This window comes from Ischnura elegans, chromosome 7 (assembly GCF_921293095.1).
Source record: "Ischnura elegans chromosome 7, ioIscEleg1.1, whole genome shotgun sequence".
Classification (NCBI taxonomy): Eukaryota; Metazoa; Arthropoda; class Insecta; order Odonata; family Coenagrionidae; genus Ischnura; species Ischnura elegans.
The window spans coordinates 34684443-34702360 of NC_060252.1; the positions used below are offsets into that span (position 1 = coordinate 34684443).

The window sequence follows — 17918 nt, forward strand, 5'->3', positions numbered from 1 at the left end:
TTTTCCTCGAAATAAGTGAATATTTAGCGAAAATATTTCTTACCATTTATAAAAAAAATAAAAAATCCTATAAATGATGAATAATTTAAACCTATAATTGGTGCTATGTTTCAGCGATGAAATAATTCATTTAAAATTTGTGGAAATGAATTAAAAGAAACACCCCCGAAAGTGCAGAAGCTGTAATTACGCGAGCAATCAAAGCCAAATTGCCCGTGAATGAAGCAAATGCAATAAAATAAACAAAAAAAATGAGATGCAATGGTGAAAAATCGAGGATTACAACGAAAATCTATATAAATAATGCAATACGTGTAGCAAACCGTTGAATTTAATCCAAAATCACCATTATTTTACGCAAATTGCGCGGAGTATATCGGTGTTGGCCACGTATAGCGGTAAAATTTAACAATCCTTCCGACAGATATTTCATGAAGATGAGATCGGAAGTACGTTCGAGATCTCTAGCATCCTCTTCTGCATTTGATCGTTTTTTATCGACAACACTTGTCACGAAAAGAGATGACAGGAGTGAGTACAATCGTGATGACTAGCTGAGATCTCCGGAAAGGAACAGCTTCACCACCGACTCTCGGGCGTTGAAGTCTCCGCGGCGCACGAGGGTAACAACAGCACAGATGCACTGAGCGCAGCACAAAAGATTAATTCCATAAAGGAAACGCATCCACAATCACGCCACGTGAATGCAACCTCCATCACACCAGGGGCTAAACACAGAATCAGCAGATCTAGACTGGTAGATGAAGAGGAAGATATCCATCCACAAATCAGATGCACTTTTCCACACTTATATATTAATAAATAAAAACTAAAAGTAACGAATCACGGAGCCCATTTGCCTTAACTATACATATTTTAGACCGGTAGATGAAGAGGAAGATATTTATCCACAAATGAGATGCACTTTTCCACATTTAAATTAATTTGCAAACTAAAAGTATCGAGCCACGGAGACGTCGTCACGTAAGCTATATAGATATATGTTTTTTGAATGGTATAGATAAATACAAATTTTTAAATTATAACTAGAATAATGTCTTGAAACTGCTAATCTCGGGATGGCCACTAAGAGAGTAACGCCATGCGCACTGCACAATGACGGAGACGGAAGTGTTCACCGAGGGGCTGCTCGGGATACAACACCGTCGCGGCTGCAGAGGTGCTCCCGCCCGAGAAGAAGAAGAGGAATCCCGGCCGTTGGAGAGGGAGGTAGGGCGTGACCCAGACACGGAGCGACGCCATTGGCTGTGCAGTGCGCCTCGGGGAAACCGGAGAGAGAGAAAGGAAGGAAGGGATGCTCTTGCAGGCGGCTGAGGCCCTTTTCAGTTCGTGCCTGACAACGGTGCTCGACGGACGTGGTTTTTTCGCGGAACTGTGCCACGAGGCCAACCTTCTTCCCTCCCCTCCACGAAGGATCATCCCTCCCCCGCTTGGTGGCGCTGCGGACGCTCCTAAAGGTGAGTAAAGGAGGCGAGTGCAGTTGATGAGAGATGTGACTCGTGGATCTGTATTCAGTGACCGTGCAGCCCTTCGCGTGATTCTCCAGTGTATTTTGGGTTGGGGGAAAAATAGTTTCGCCCACGATTCTGCCGGCTTCTTCTTGTCGAAAAAAGTGATCAAAAGTAAAGATACTTCAAATTTGGTGTCCAGGCCAGGAATTTTAATAAAACGTATTAAAAAGAGGTAGCCCATTGGATAGAGGGCTTTGCTGCTGACCTAAGGTTCTGAGCCCGAGTTTAGACTTTGGGCTCCTCAAAAACAAAATCTCTAAGTCCGACGTGGCCAAGGAAAAGGTATTAACCCCTTACCCTGATTATGTAAAAATTTGCGCACCTATGGCTTAGTTATGGGAGAGCTCTACCCTAACTCCTAACAATACTATTAAGTATCCAAACTTTAGCCAAATATTCGTCTGAAAAATAAAATCAGTAAAAAAAATAAAATTCGTCTTGAAGAGATTTGATACCAATTTCAGAGCGCCTTTTGTGGACTGATTTTAGAACAGGCTATTAGAATGCCTATGCCTATACTTTTCAAACAAAATTTCTTCTCCCATCTTGGAAGCGTCTTTCAGTCAAAGAACCTCCTGGAAGGGAAGAGAAAAGTTTTCCTAAAAGCAACAACTACGTGGTAGAAATCCCTTACGTGGAATGGAGCAGAAAACTACCCGTTGCGTAGACCTTAAAAACGAATAATTTTGAAAGATGCTGAAATCAAAACATACATCTTCGACTTCATGAAGATGCAGACACGATAGTCACAGTGACAGTGGTTACAATACCAGGAATATGTGGAAAAATAGCCGACAGAATTCAGATAAAATAAAGCCAAGTCCGAGGTAACCAACAAGATCGTATTCGGAGACAATACTTTTTCAGACAGTCTCGGCATGTTGCTAGGAAGTGCTACTCATTTCTCCATAAATACGAGCAGGGCAAGGCTAATGAGAGGCTTGTAATATAAGAAGGCATACAACTGGTAAAAAAATTTGCTTAGAAGAATAGTTGGGAGGTAAGCGGACAGCTTGCAAAATAATTTTGCTGTCGATTCGCACGCATCAGAAAACAATTTATTTCATTAAGTCAGTTATATCTCGTTTGCATAATGCGGAAATTGGAATTCATCACACGATGCTGACGGGCGCTATGAGATGTAAATTTACCGAGCCTCAAGAGGATAGATGCCTCTGGGCTAGTGGTCTCCTCAGCAGATGTGTCACGGGAAGTCCCCAAAAAGGAAAAATATACTGGACAAATAGCCTAAAGGTATGTGTGCGAAGAGAATGCTATCGAATAGTCAGACCTTGAGTTTAGTACTTTATCTACATACTACTCCGCAAGCCGCCTCAAGGGAGTGTGATGGTGGTGTTAGAACACCGGCCGATTACAAATAGAAAGGAAATTCTCGAGCAAAGATCCGTATAGCAGCATTTATTGAAGTCCATTGTTCGGGAGAAAAATTAATTCCCATACCTGTCCGTTCGGCAAAATATCTCACTTGATTTATCTTTTCTTTTCGTTTATCGTTTCGGACCTGGAAATATTGTGGTGCTGTGATATGACTCACTCCGTATTGCTCTATAATATGCCCATTCTCCATTGCCCAAGGAATATAAACCTATCGCGCAGTCTCTGAGTCTCTAGTGGCTCTCAGCGTTATTCGCTCAACATCTGCGTAGCGCATCTCCGCAGAAACGTGAGCTCCTAGGAAAGAGGATGGGAAAATACTAGAGGCGTCCGAGATGTGGGTGTAAAGGGTAATGGAGAAGATGATGTGGACGGGAGAGAAAAAGGAACGAGGAAGTACGAGGCACAGTTATTGGAGAGCGGAAACATCTAGAGGAGATTTAGTGAAGAGAGAAGGCGTGAGTGCTGTTCGCAGAGGGGATGCTGCAAAACCGTGTAACACGGAAGAATTTTAGGTGAGGGGCCAACGGAGAATAAGAGAATAGGATTAATAGATAGAAAGATGGGGTATCTGGCTTCCTTGCAATAGAGGAGGGGGTAGTGACTAAAAGAAAAAAACTTTAGTTTTATTCCACCAATTTATTTTTAGGTAAGACTAGTTTCGACGCAGCGGCGTCATCAGCAGATACAAGATGACTCTGAGATGATTGAGATAATAAAAAAGAGGGAATATAAACTGAAGATGAAATTCACCATGAATAAATCATTTGCTTCTGCTGGAATTCAAAACCGAATCTCCAGATAGTCGCTCAAATATGGTACCAGTTAGACCTTCGAACCACCTTCTTCTAAGACGAATCTCAGACTGCGTTTACCGAATAAGGTAAGGTAACATATAAAGTCCACACTGTGACAAATGAGACGGAGGTTGTGCTTACTAAGACACCGTCATAGAAATAAATCGACGGTGACTTATTATACTCGGTTTATTTCTCCGACAGAGGCTTAGTCAGCGCGACCTCCGGTCTCCTGAGCCACAGTGTGGACTGGAGACGTCAACGCTTTGTCCGGTAAACCCAGTCTGAGATTCGTCTTAGGAGAAGACATCTTGGTGGTGTAAATGGTAGCATACCTTAATGGCAATCGGGAGATTCGGATTCAATTCCCGACTTAGCCAAATGATTTTTTCATGGATGAATTTCATCCTAGGTATGAGTCACGGCTTTCGGGCGTTCCTCTGCGTTATGTTGTCCAGAGGTGACCTATTTCCTTGTCACCTATGGACAATACGACGCGGAGATACGCCCGAAATCCGTGACTCGTATGGAGAAAACCGCCGCGGAGACCATAGATCCAACTTCATCCTATGTACATATAAATTTGCAACCGCACACATGACTGCGAACAAAGTTTCATGGAGTGCTTTAGAATAGGGAAGTTTATCCCTTTGTAACCCACAGCTGATTCTGGGAGAAACAAATTTCAAGACTTCTCATTTTAAAAGTGTGAAGAATTTCAACTCAATCATAATTACTGTGATAGTTACATGTTTTGTCATTTAAATTTACAGCACAAAATAACACTTAGTTAAAAATTTTCCTGAATAGAGCTGAAAATGTACACATTTTTGATGTTACAAAGAAGCAGCATTGGGTTGTAATGGGTTAATATGGGGCTAGAGAACGTGCGGGATGATTCTTTATGTGATCAATATAAGTCTACCTTCACCGGTAGAATACTCCAATAATATTTGCAGGCATTTGTGATATTCTGTTTTCATCTTCTCAGACCTTACGGTACGGCAGGAGGTGGAGTGGAGTGCCATTGGAAAACAAAGAAAACTTCAACCCGTCTCACGATGTATTTCCTCAATGTCGACAATCTGATAGCTTTCGAAGGTGAAATTCTCACCTCTCTCAGCTTTACGAGGCTCTTGGATTTTTGCGAGTGCTTCCGACATCAACTGAAAAATTAGAGAAAAATAAAGGCGATTCTTTGACGATTCATAGCTTAGATGACATTTCTTCTAACAGCGGTGAAAACCATTTTAGAGTCTGTACGAAAAAATTAATTTTTTAACGGGAAGCGGTACTTCTCTAACATTAACTTGGATACATTTACTTCGATCAATGGAAATTATCATGGTGTTTCAAGATTACCTCACGTTAATCGGCCATAAAAATGATAGGTTCACCGCATGCAAAAACATAATTCAATTTCTAGGGGAATTGAATACAGAATTGCAAAAGGGGTCAGAAAGGAGGTTAATGGCAAGTATCAAGCGGAGTTTTTATTATAAATTTTCAATCCGTCGTGAATTATTGTAATGTAAGTAAGTACAAACTTAACTATGGCGTTTCTGATAATATGGCCCCGCCACCTGAATAGTGTTGGGAGTGAAATTTACCTCGGCATAGGCGGCAGTGATGCCATTTCACAAAGAGAATGACAAGGTGAGGGAATTCCTAGTGCAAGAGAGATTTCCTTCTAAAGAGGCCGCATCACTCTCGACCAGTCATATTTTGCCTTACTTTGTGACGTATTACCCACGTGAAACTCGTCCTGTATCATCTTGGTGTTTTAAGGGTACGTTACATCTGGCCGAAGGTGAAATTCTTGCCCACGCCGGCGTTACGGGTTATCGTATGCGAATGCTTCCGGCATTCATTTTTAACATTAAAAAAATAATGGTTTTAATTTTACAAACGAAACACGATAAAAAGACGAAATTACTACTTATTTCGGAAAATTCCGATGCAATTTAGAGGCCAAGGAAAGAAATTAAATCAGGAATTTATATCGCCGATATGTACTTAGTCTAAACGTTTCTCGTACGAATATACTTCAGAAAATAGAAATAATTATGATATTAAAGAGTAATTCAAACAAATCAACCAATAAAAAGGGTAATTTCACCGCACGTAAAAATAAAATTTAATTTCTTTGGGAGCTGAATTCAGACTTACAAACGAGGTCAGGAAGTAATCAAACATCATGACGATTTTTACTTGATGATATCACTTTCCGCAATATATCTCTTGCTGAATGACTATCCTGCAAGAACTATTGCAGGCAACCAAGCCTAGCCGGTTAGTTTTTGCTTTAAAAAAAGTTTTCTAGATGTTTTCTTTTAAGCCAGTGATAATGTAGTGAACTCTTTTTCTCAGAATTTGACACAAAATTCTCGAAGTTCTAGATACAAGCTAATGAAAGGATGTGTCTACTATGTACAACCTGAAAATTTCAATATGCTCGCATGGGTTTAAACGAATATCAATTCTGAGACACCACTTTGCCATGCGCTCTCGATTTGCATCTTATTGGAGGCGAGAATCGACAAAAACACGTACTCTAGAATAGCTCCGCTAACCCATCGCATTCAACGCTTGCAATCTCTCGGACTAGACTCGAGGGGCGGGGAGCTGCGCTGAAGAATCACAGCTGACTTTTTAAATCATCTTTCCCTCTCAAAATGCCCGCTCTTGCATTCTGGCACGATCTAAAAGGTTAATAAGAAACTCGGAAATGTAGGTCAGAGCGCGAACGAAAGAAAACAAAGAAAGGCTGTTTTTTTTTCGACGAAGTCAGTCGGCCGGCGAGGGAGTCGTTATAAGCCGAGTTCCGTTATGCGATCGACGGGTCATCCGCCTCCATCACGGACCAGTCCGGTGACGTCACCTCCAGGGGGTCGGTCACGGCGAGGGACGCCGGCGGGAGCAGCGCTGCCTCCTCGCGGTGTCTTTCGCACTCATCCGGCCCTTTAACAATCGAGGAACGCCTCGTGTTCTCTTGACTGGTGCCGGGCACGTAGTAAAACACGTGCAAAGTATTGAAGCACGGATATTATAATTGGATATAATAGTTGTAGAAAGTGCGACTATATTACGTAGCGCCGATATATGACTAAGTATTGTATTCAATCGAATAGTAATATTCCATTGAATGTAATACACTGATATTATATTCAATGGAATACGAGCTCGTATTACTATTCCATTGAATATAATAGTTGTTAAGATGGTTCAATGAAGGCATCTCTACGTTCATTGGAAGGTCATTCCTGCTATTGTCTCCATGTTAATCCTGCATAAATATGTCGTCGTGACGATTCTGGCTATGCCCTGGGATTTTCGGGCGACGTTTGAACGAGTAAGAATTGAGTGACCATTATCCATCTAAATCCACAAACTATCCCACAAGACGCCTAAATAGGCCTTTTGCGGGGGTGTTAGGACACCAGCCGTTTACACATGAAAAGGCAATCTAACGAAATACGCCTAGCTTTTATTAAAGTCCTTCATTGCTTAGGGGAAAAACGAATTCCAATACCTATCCGTTCGGCAAAATATCTTTCTTAATTTATCGTTTATGTCGGGTCTGGAAATGTAGCGGTTTTCTAATATGATCCTCTCCTTGTCGCTCTCAAAGATATCCATTCTCCATTGCCCAAGCAATCTAAGCAGAGCGGGCAGCCTTCGAGTACCTAGCGGCTCCCAGCCTCATTTGTTTAACATCTGTGTAACGCATTCTGTACGCCCGTAGCAGTTTTAGACGAATCGTGCAGCTTTTCTTTGTAATTTTTAAGTGCACGGATTAAATCTTTCTACCCCGGGTCCAATGTACTCGCTACGTATTCAAGGTGTGACCGTAAATCTTCATTAAGTCTTGCGAACTGTTAAAAATAATATAATGCGGATTCAGCCAAAATCAGTGGTATACTGAACGCAAGAACAATATTATATCCATAAAAAGAGTAGGCAAAGTAAAAAGCGTCATCATAATGGGCTACACTAGCCCTGAATGCTATTCCGAGTAGCACATAGAGAAAGAGGCCGGCCTCATCGCCGCTTGGGCATCGTGCAAAAAGTTTCATACGCCCAAACTACTCAGCATGGATGCAGTTATTGAGTAAATATAAACATGGGCGATATATCAACTTCTACGCCTTCGATCAAGATTGGAGTGGCAAACATGGGTCATGCGATACCTGATGGCTCTGATCGGATGACAAAAAGGATATAATTCGCTTTGATGTAATTTATTTCGATTTGAATTTTAATTGCCATTGAATGTCATACTTGTAGAGATGGTTACATTAACGGATGTCAACTTTTGTCACATACGTTTATCGGAGGTATATTCTCACTATCATGGCCATCTTAATCCTGGCTGCATAGCAATAAATCAGCAAAGTTTCAAATGGCAACAATATTGAAGATGATGATAGCGTCATTTACGGTCACCACATACTCATGAAGAACGAGTGTCAGGATTTTCATTAAAAATATTTTTAAGCATTATATTTGATAGCGTTTTCTTTTTCCCAAAATGATAACTAAGCCGAGGTTTCAATGTTATCCTTGTTTACTTCTGCTTCACTTTGGGCGCTCTTATGTATGTTTTCTCTTGGATGCGGCAAACACTCCGGCCTCCTGGGAAAGTGTCAGCCAGCGCGTAACGCCGGAGTGGGTCGGGAGACGGCTGCAGGCCAAATGTGAGATTCCATTCTTGAGCTACTTATACGTTTCCAACATCAATGACAGCTTTTCGACACTCGGAAAAACGATTTTAAGAACGTCGCATACTCCATTCAGCATCGGATGAAGACGATTGGCCATATTAAGAACTTTGTTGCACCAATAGGGTAGTTTCCTTCATCACAGACAACGAAAGGCATTGATTGCGATTCGTTACCCACCATTAATGTATTCATAATATACAAATTATTTGGATTTAGAAACTCCAGTTTAGACGAATGTTAATGATCAATTTTAACCTCATTTGAAAAAGGCCAAATTGGCGCCCATACGATACCACTCCACGTGACGTCACAGGGACCTAGCTGCTATACGAGTAGTCAGAGGTTTTACATCGTCTGAGATTACCAATGCATGCGTGAGGCATAGAGCTCAGAAATAGCCTATGGTCGGAAAGTTTCCTTCGTTTGATAGGACATTAATAATCCTTATTTAAGCCAAGCGCTACCTGCTAGCAGGGTACTCTACGCTACCGCCGTGCTCGGTAGCAAGCAGTCTGCATCGTAGCGGCGTTCATAGCCTCGCACCTAGGTGGCCTCACACAGCAGCAGCCAGATGTCACACGGACTTTTCCCAGCATTCATATTTAGCCGTCGCGTTTTCGCGCGCTTGAAAATGTTCACTTTTCATTTAATCGCGATAAATAGATATAGTCAAGTAAAATTCTAAAAGCGTGAAATATGTACTCCAGGAGTAAAAATCTTTCGATTTAGGCATAAAAAATAGTAGGAAACCACCCTATTGTACATTTATGCATTAAAATAATACCCTGCGCTCCACCTGAAAGGTGAGGGAATGGCACAAAGGGATTGACTAATCACCTATCTACAGCTTGCAATACTTCAAATGCGCGCTTAATGGTTATCGAAATAATATTATATTTGCACACAAAAATGTTTGAAGGTGTCGTTTGCTGCCACCATACATCCCTCCATACTAGACAAGTTTAAAACACAAATAAATTAACCCATTATAACCAAATGTCACTTCCCAGACAGCACAGAATCCTCCGTATTTAATTCGTCTGCAGATAGTATCCATTGACGAAAAGCGACGGAGCGGTAGTCAAGGGATACTATCTGCATATGAATTAGATACGGAGGATTCTGTGCCGTCTGGGTTAAAAATGACATTAGAAATGTATAACTTTTAAGCTCTATTCAGGGAAGATATAAACTATGTATACTTTTGTTTCGCGAGTTTAATGGCGAAATATGTAGGTGCCATGATAATTATGACCTAGAAGGAAATTTTCACGTTTTTAAAATGATAAACCTTGACATCTGATTCCTCCCCGAAGCAGCTCTGGGTCATAAAGGGTTAAATAAAATGCAAATACCATTTAATGGCAATAATTTTACTCCGTAGCAGTTTTTGACGGATCGCAGCTCTCAAAAATATTTCACTCGACCGTTAATCTTATTTTTTATTTAAAAATCTTTTTATTTTCAAATTTGTGTTCTGGTTATTATGGATAATTTTTTTGCTGTTACACTTTTTTACTTGTTTAGTAAACAATACGTGTCTTTTGTTTGTGTTTGTATTAAATCTAGCTTGTTGTATACCTCCATTCGCCGTTTTTTTTACTTAGATTTCACGCGTTTGCTACGAAGGTTTGGTTATATCATGAAATGGAATTACATCATGCATGAAAATTTAAAAATTTCATTTTATCATCATTTTAATCATGTATCTTGTATATGTCATATATTTATATATGTCATTTATTGTTATTTTTTCTTATTGATTTTTTCTTGAACAATATATATTTTTATATTTAGTTATTTACATTGTGCCATCACCTTTTATCTTGTTCTCAAGGCTGATTTGTTTATGTTTATATAATTAAGCCATGGACTGAGGTTTTAAGAGGCATTGATTAATAAGTTCGAAATAAATTGATTCGACCAACGTGGAGATTATCTCACATACTCAACTCCAAATTGTTGACCCTAACGTGGTATCATGGCATTCGCACCTTCGAAGGTGACGAAACCCATCGAAGGTTAATATAAAAAAATGAAACGAAAATGACTGCAGAAAAAATAATAGAAATAAAGTAAAACACCGTCCAGGTGGAGAATTGCTAATAAGAAAAACAAATAATAATTTCGAGACGGAAAATACGGAAATTGCGAGTGAGGTGATGGTGATTTTATATCCATTATTGCTCGTGAAGGGTTTCAGTGTTTTATCCACCACATAGCAATCCAATCCGAATTATATGAGCTGAGGAAAAGTGTTCGAAGTTGCGTCCATTTCTCATGCAGTGAAAGTGGATGATGGGAGCATAGCGCGGAATTCCTTCCCAGAGACGGCGAGGTGCGCAATGTGTTGTATTCACAGCGCGGACGAGGCATCGCCGCGGCGCGACGTTCCATTGTTCTGTACTTTCAAAGAGCGAGGCTCGGCCCGTGGAGAGGGGATGAGGAAGAACGATATTTGGTCTCCTCGCAACCAAGCCAACATCCATCACGTAATTATGACCGGTTTCCAAATTTATGGGGTTTTGCTTACTTATGCACATCCACCGATTACTTATCATGGTTTCCACACTAGTGCTCGAAGAAGCTATGCAAATAATCTCCTTCGCTGGAGTGTTTATTTGAAAATACCCCATTATTTTTTTAAACTTTCCACGTGTTTTTAACGTTTTATACCCAAGCATAAAAGTGGAAAAAAATTTCAAACTCGTAATTAATACCGGTTTCCAAGGTTATGGGGTTTTGTTTACTTATTTACTTCCACCGATTACCATGCTTTCCATACTAGTGCACGAAGATGTTCTGCAAAATAAGTTGCAAATATTCGTGCCATGAAAATTTATTTGAAGATGTCCAGATTATTTTTTGAAATTTGAGCGAATTTTAAATTTTCAATGCCCTGGAATAAAAGAGGAAAAAATGACAAGCAAAGTATATATCATTGCTTTTCAAGGCTATGGGTTTTGTTTAATTATTCACATCCATTGATTACCATACTTTCCCCACTTTTACACGAAGATGTTCTGCAAATAATTGGTGTATATTCGTAGATGAAACGTCAATTTGAAGATACCCAGATTTTAATGAAACATTGTAAACATGTTAAATTTTTAATATCTTAAAATAAAATTGGAAAAAATTACAAGTCACCGACTTCAAATCGTAGACAGTCAACGTGGTGTAAAAATGTATTTTTATGGGAAGTGACATAAGTAACTGCATGGTTAAATTAAAAATTTGAAGATTTCCTTAGATTGGGTTTGCGATAAATTTGGACCAATCGAAATCAGTACACTCTGCCCCATTTAAGCAGCTAATCTATTTATCATAAGTATTCCGCAGATATGCCTTAAACATGGAAGTTGCAAAGTAAAAAAATAAGGCAGTTTTTTTTTCATGATAAAAATTCGTTATCGTTCTTTGATCTCATTCATTCAGTGTTTCAACAAGGCTGCCGTTAGTACAAGTGAAGGTAGAGCTCACCTCGAACTAAGCCACAGGCGAATGAATTTAACCGTGTTGGATTCAGCTCCCTTCCTTGGGCAATCACGCACTTTGAGAATCTTGTTTGCGGGTGTAAGGAGGCTTCCCCAGGAGATGAACCCGGGACCCCCGATGAGTAGCCAAGTCCTCTATCCACTAGGCTACCATGCTCCCCGTTATTTTAAATATTAGCTAAAAATTTTCACGGAAGAAAAAATGTTTAACATAAATATGGAATTATTAGACTGGATATCAAATTTTACATACCTGTATTACTCTCATCCTCCACGCATCGAAACATGTGTTCATAATTTAAGCAGTGGTAAGAGTTGCGATGAAAGACGATACGTGCTTAGGATTGTCTCAACAGAAAGGTAGAATGTACAAAATTGGTTTATAGTGCTAAAAGAATTGCATTTCTTCAAATGAGTACATATTAGGACAATATAAGGGAGGAGTATGATGGATGTATGGACTCAATGTATGCTGGGAAAATGTATATAGCTTTTCGGCATAAGAAATAATGATTTAATAGCCACTATATGCGCACCTCAATATTAGATGAAGGCCATCGGAAATAACAGGTACTGCATATTTACATCAACAGGAAAAAAATACGGATAACACAACAGTGAGGTAGGTGATTTTGATGCGCTAAAGAGGTAATCGAGTGGCTTGATTTAATGGCTTTCTATCCAAATTACCATGGAAAAAACTCAGTATGATTACTCATTTAATTTTAATTACCCCAATTTTATTTTAATACCCCAAGTATGAGGGTAACCCTAATACGCGGTGGCCCAAGTAATTTGAATCTACTGTAAATGTGAGTGACTTGATTTGGCTTTAATTTTTTTTATTAGCCCTGGGATGGATTATGCCTAGTGACATTCACTTCCCTTACCCCATAATTCAAATGATACGGAAAGGAATCATTAGGCACGCAGGCCGAGATTTGATAGGAATTCATTTCTATCTTTGTTCCGTATTCAGTCAAGCCTTCTTGGTCAACAGGCGCAGGACATTGCCCAAGTTATTTCTTCCGATTTGGCATTTTCTAAGTAGGATACGGAGAATAATATTTAAAATTGATTAACCTAAGTGTATAAATTTAGAATAAGCATATGACTTAAAAATAAGGTTATCGGATAAATATTTTTACAGGTGAAAGACTAATATGCATTCAAGGATTTACAAAAATAAATTATTACGTGAGAATAATGAGAGAGAGAAGATCTTTAAGACTAACCTCTTGATCGGTCCTTTTTGTGACGGATTACTCGCATAAAAATTTACCATACAATTTATTTAACTGGTATGGCTTAATTGATTACATGATTCAATACAAAAGTTGACAGTTAAAAAACATAGAAGGAAAAAAAATTCGATTTTTTCCAAAAACAGGATAAAATGCACTAAAAAGTAAAATAAAATAAGCTTTTCATTCATCGATTAATAAAACGTGGGTGCTGATTAGGTTTAGATAGTAATCCTGTTAGTCAAAGTGTCTATTAAAAATGGACATGACTTATAGGAAATTTATACCCCTCAATGTGCAAACTTGTCTACGATTATGGACATAGACCATAAAGTTTGCTTCGCAAAAAATACCCAATATAAGTCAAAGGGTTTACACAATTATTATTATTATTATGGTATTCTGCCGATTAAGGTAAGTTTCCATCGAGTATTAAAGAAGTATTCTGGGAGCCTCCTTTACCTTCAAGCACTGCCTTCTTCAATTCAAGGCCTATTCTCTTTCATTCTGTCTAAAAATCCTGTTCTCTTCCTTCCTCTCTCTCGTTTACCCAACATTCTACCCTCTAACACTGTTTTCAACATCCCCTCCTCGCTAAGTACTCGCTCCATCCATACCTTCTGTCTCCTCTGTATCTCATCTAGAAGCTGCATCTCCTCACCCTCTATGTCCAGCACTTCTTCGTTTCTCTTCATTTACGTCCACTTCACTCTCTCCATTCTTCGCCACACCACATCTCGATTGCCTCCATTTTTCTCTCGTCTTCCTCCCTAAGATAGTTAAGGTTAAATACACAAAGTATAATTTTGCCTGCGTAGAGAAAAAAAAATCTGGCTGAAATGGTTTACATTGCGTACCAATCCTGACTTGCCTATCAGGCTCTTCTACATGCATTTCTAATCATCACCCACGATTAATTCTCCGCGCGATGAAAAGCTTAGTTATTTTTACTTATAAGCGCATTTTATAAGGATGTTGTTTTATATCTTTTATCAACTAACAATTTTAATATTTAATTCCTCAAATAAAAAAATAAAAAAATGATAAACGAGTCATAGATTTCCCTATTACGAACTCATTTTCAATTATGCAATAAGAAATCAAAATAAAATACAAGTTAGTTATTAAAATAAATGCATTAAAAAGTGAAAAAAAATTTCAAAGAAATCAATCTGCAATCTGTAATTGTTTTTTTGAATTAAATTTAATTTTGGCCCCTTCCACTTCCATTAATTTTCTGAATATCCCGATCCTATTCTCTATTTATTTTTTCTGTGTTTTTTTTCAAATGGTAGGTAATGAAATGATATTTGGTAATTTGTAATCAAGGTAGAACCGTGATATTAAATGTCATTATTATACATGGAGAACACAGCTATCGCTACTCAAATAAAATTATTAAAATCTTTCCAATACATCATGTTTCACATAGTATGAATTATTTATGTATGCTATACATGTTTTAATGTTTTTGAGATTTCCAAATAATTATATTGTTCCTCTAAGTAGTGCTAAAATTATGAGAATCCGATGACGAGATACACTCGTCACTGCGCGGTTTGACGTCGAAAGTTCATGACGAGCTAGAATCGTCATTACAACGTAAGGGGTTAAAGCATGTTTTTCGACTGACAGAGTCTTTCTATAAAGCGGCCTATGAATCTTCTTAAGCAGCGTGGCCAGATGGACGATGCGTGGCCTTGGAAGAAGGCGGAGGTAGGGGGTTTGCCCATGACCCATCGGTCCTGGGGTCGCCGTCAAGTGGGAGGGGTGCCGTGAGCCACGAACGGTGACTCAGCGGATCAGTCAGACACGGACATGAGGCCCAAGGGCGCGTGGATGGCCAAAGCTAACGTTTTTGCATTTCAGCTTCATCCGGTAAAGAAAAAGAGACCCTGTTGTTCTCATTTTTTCCGGGTCATTTAATGACTGATGACTACAGTTTCGCAGGAAATCCCGCTAGTATCTTCAGGTCGAAATTGGAGTTAGATGATCACGATTCAGTAGCCGCACCAAACGCGCGTTTATACATTACGTTCCGGTGAGGTCAGTGACTCAGTTTAACCATCCACTTTACAGATACTCTGAGAATTATTTGCATACGTTTGCGTTGGTGAAGTAAAATGTTGCTCACGTGAAAAAAAGGACATTTAAATCTAACAGTGTGACTCGAAGAATAAACATTTGGATACAATTATGAAAATTCAGATCGATAATTTTAATTTTTTAAATTATTTTAATTTACTTTTTCTAGAATTTCTTGTAGTAGGAAACTTGCACTTTATTTTTATTTTTTTAAATATGAATTTTTAACAGCAAAATTCGTGAAATGTTTATCATTTTTTAATTTTTTTGTTTGAGGATTAAAATATTAACATTTTTAATTGATAGCCTTAGATTAGGAGGAGTTTCAGACATAGGAAAGACCAATCAAAATGGGCCCGTACATATAAGACGAAGTGGTTCAAGTAGAGGTCCTTTTTCAGTCACGTTTTTCTCATTGGCTGAAGTCGCTTTTTGGTTTAAGGAGTGCATTCTTTGAAAAAAGTATTTTCCAAGATGGGAGAAAAGACGCTGTTTGACACAACCGCTATTATCTCCCTTGAATTTTCTCGGCGCTCTGGCGAGCTATACAGCTTCTCGGATCAACCTTTGGAAGAAACTTTTCCTGAGCGAATACTATCGAATTTTCAAAATCGATTTATGTTCGGGTGCGGTCTATGCACCCTCAGTAATTGCCGAGAGACGGAATTGTTTCTTTGCTTGATTCCAACTAGCGTTTTTATCGGACCAAGAAACCTTAAAATGGAATACCACACAGTTTAAATGAGTTAGTGAATTTTGGAAGTATTTCTTTTGGTGACCGTCGGGTGTTCTTCCAACCGTTGTTTGACATAACGATATGTATGACTAACATAGCAAATGAAGTATCCGTTCTTTAGGAATAACGAAGAATCAAGTCGTCCAAGCAGTTTTTGTAAAAAGCAAACCGTTCATGGCGAAACAAAACCCAGCACTATTCCACAAACTTTTTATTATTAGCTGTAAACTAGTTTTGACGTTTATACCTTCATTATCAAGACTAGTCATTATCCGTCCGTCATTATTAAGATTAGTCTTGATAATGACGGTATAATTGTCGAAACTAGTTGACAGCTAATAATAAAAAGTTTGTGGAATAGTACTGGGTTTTGTTTCACCATGAACATTTCATCGTTCCACCAAGTAAAGCCCAAATCAGTTGATTTTTTTCGAAAAGCAAAATATCAAAGGCCAGTTCTCATTGAAAATCTAGTGATTTTTTGTGTGGAAAAAACATTTTTCTAGGGAAATGTAAAGCGTAAGTAATAAAATGAGCCAGAGGTATTTTAACGTATTTTATCCAACGAATAAATTCCTCTCAAGTTTTCGCTCAAGTTTTTCGCTTCATTGAACTTGGTGACTTTCTTTGGAAGAGAGAGCTCCACAACCTCGGGTGTTTTGGTTCTTTTCTTCTTACCCACATTAGCGCTACGATGTCCCTTCGACATACATTCTCTGAAATCTCACCCAAATTAAGGGAGAAATGCCAACCAATTTCATCACTAATCATCGCAAAAAGGTAAATGACCCAATTGTTGGAGTGTTTCGTCCATCACTAAAATTTTAAATTTAATGATGCGTTGAAACAGCAACCGTTATGCATGAGGATTTAAGTATGTATGGTATGAATCAAATGAGTCTCACTTCAGTCGTTAAATTGTTTTAGGAAACCTGTCGTCATGGACGAGTGACAATCACTTTCAATGCAGTGAATATAATCTTCACTTCAGTGCATTGGGAGTTGTTAAGAGAGTCTTTAGTTTTTTCCCACCCAGGATGAAAGTGTTTACGAAAGTGGGAGAAACGCACTCCGCCTCCAGATTTCGCCAGACGCAAGAGCTCATCACATTTTATTGACTAACCGCCAACACTGTGTATAGGAAAATACTTCTACCGCTAGGTGCAAAAACAGTGCTTTGTTATCTCGATCTCAAATTTAAAATCTCCAATATCGTTCATTCTACGGCTCTTGAGGCAAATATATCAATGTAGGGAGTAGTCAATTATTTTCGTGGTAAAAGACTCTTGAATTTCAGAGGTAACTTTATTTTGATAATTGTTTAACCACTAAAATAGCATAGAAAGTGTCATTCTGAAATTTTCTCACTTTTTCAACAACACAAAGGGTTTTATTAGCTGAAATAAATGATCAATCACTCGAGACGATAGTCAAATTATAATTCAAGAATATTTGACTTTCCGTCGGAGATAAAAAAAACGAGGAAAAATAAAGCTTCTTTTTCAATCTTTTCATAAAAACCCCAAGTAAGATAGCATAAAAATGCACCCCACAATTCTGAAGTAAAACAAAACAAACTTTCTGCTGATTCCATTTTTGTTATCGCGAAATTATATTTTGCTTAGATATAAGCTCCAAAAAGCGAGTCGCTTTTATTTTCGAAATGATAAGTCGTAAAAGGCACATAAGCCGTCAGAGAGGGTTCCAAACGCTCCATGATCATCGCTAATTGGTGTGTTTCTTAGAAAATAAAAGGAACAGGCGAGATAGCCGAAGGAATCTAAATTACGAGCAAAAGATAATTATCTCAGATTATATTCTTGCACAGCAGCTAGCCTCGAGCAAAGACACTGATTTAAGAGATGTAAAAAACATTTCCACATTCACGGAAACCAAAATACCTTCGTG

At 38.6% G+C, this 17918-nt stretch overlaps 1 protein-coding gene across 3 annotated transcripts in view; it reads left to right on the plus strand.

Annotated features, from left to right (window-relative positions):
- The first annotated feature begins 1342 nt into the window (after positions 1-1342).
- Positions 1343-17918, plus strand: part of LOC124162110 (proteoglycan 4) — a 673012-nt gene continuing 656436 nt past the window's right edge. For all 3 annotated transcript variants that reach the window (XM_046538503.1, XM_046538505.1, XM_046538504.1), the window contains exon 1: positions 1343-1478. The gene's annotated coding sequence lies outside the window, so the exon portion shown is untranslated. The remainder of the gene's footprint in view (positions 1479-17918) is intronic.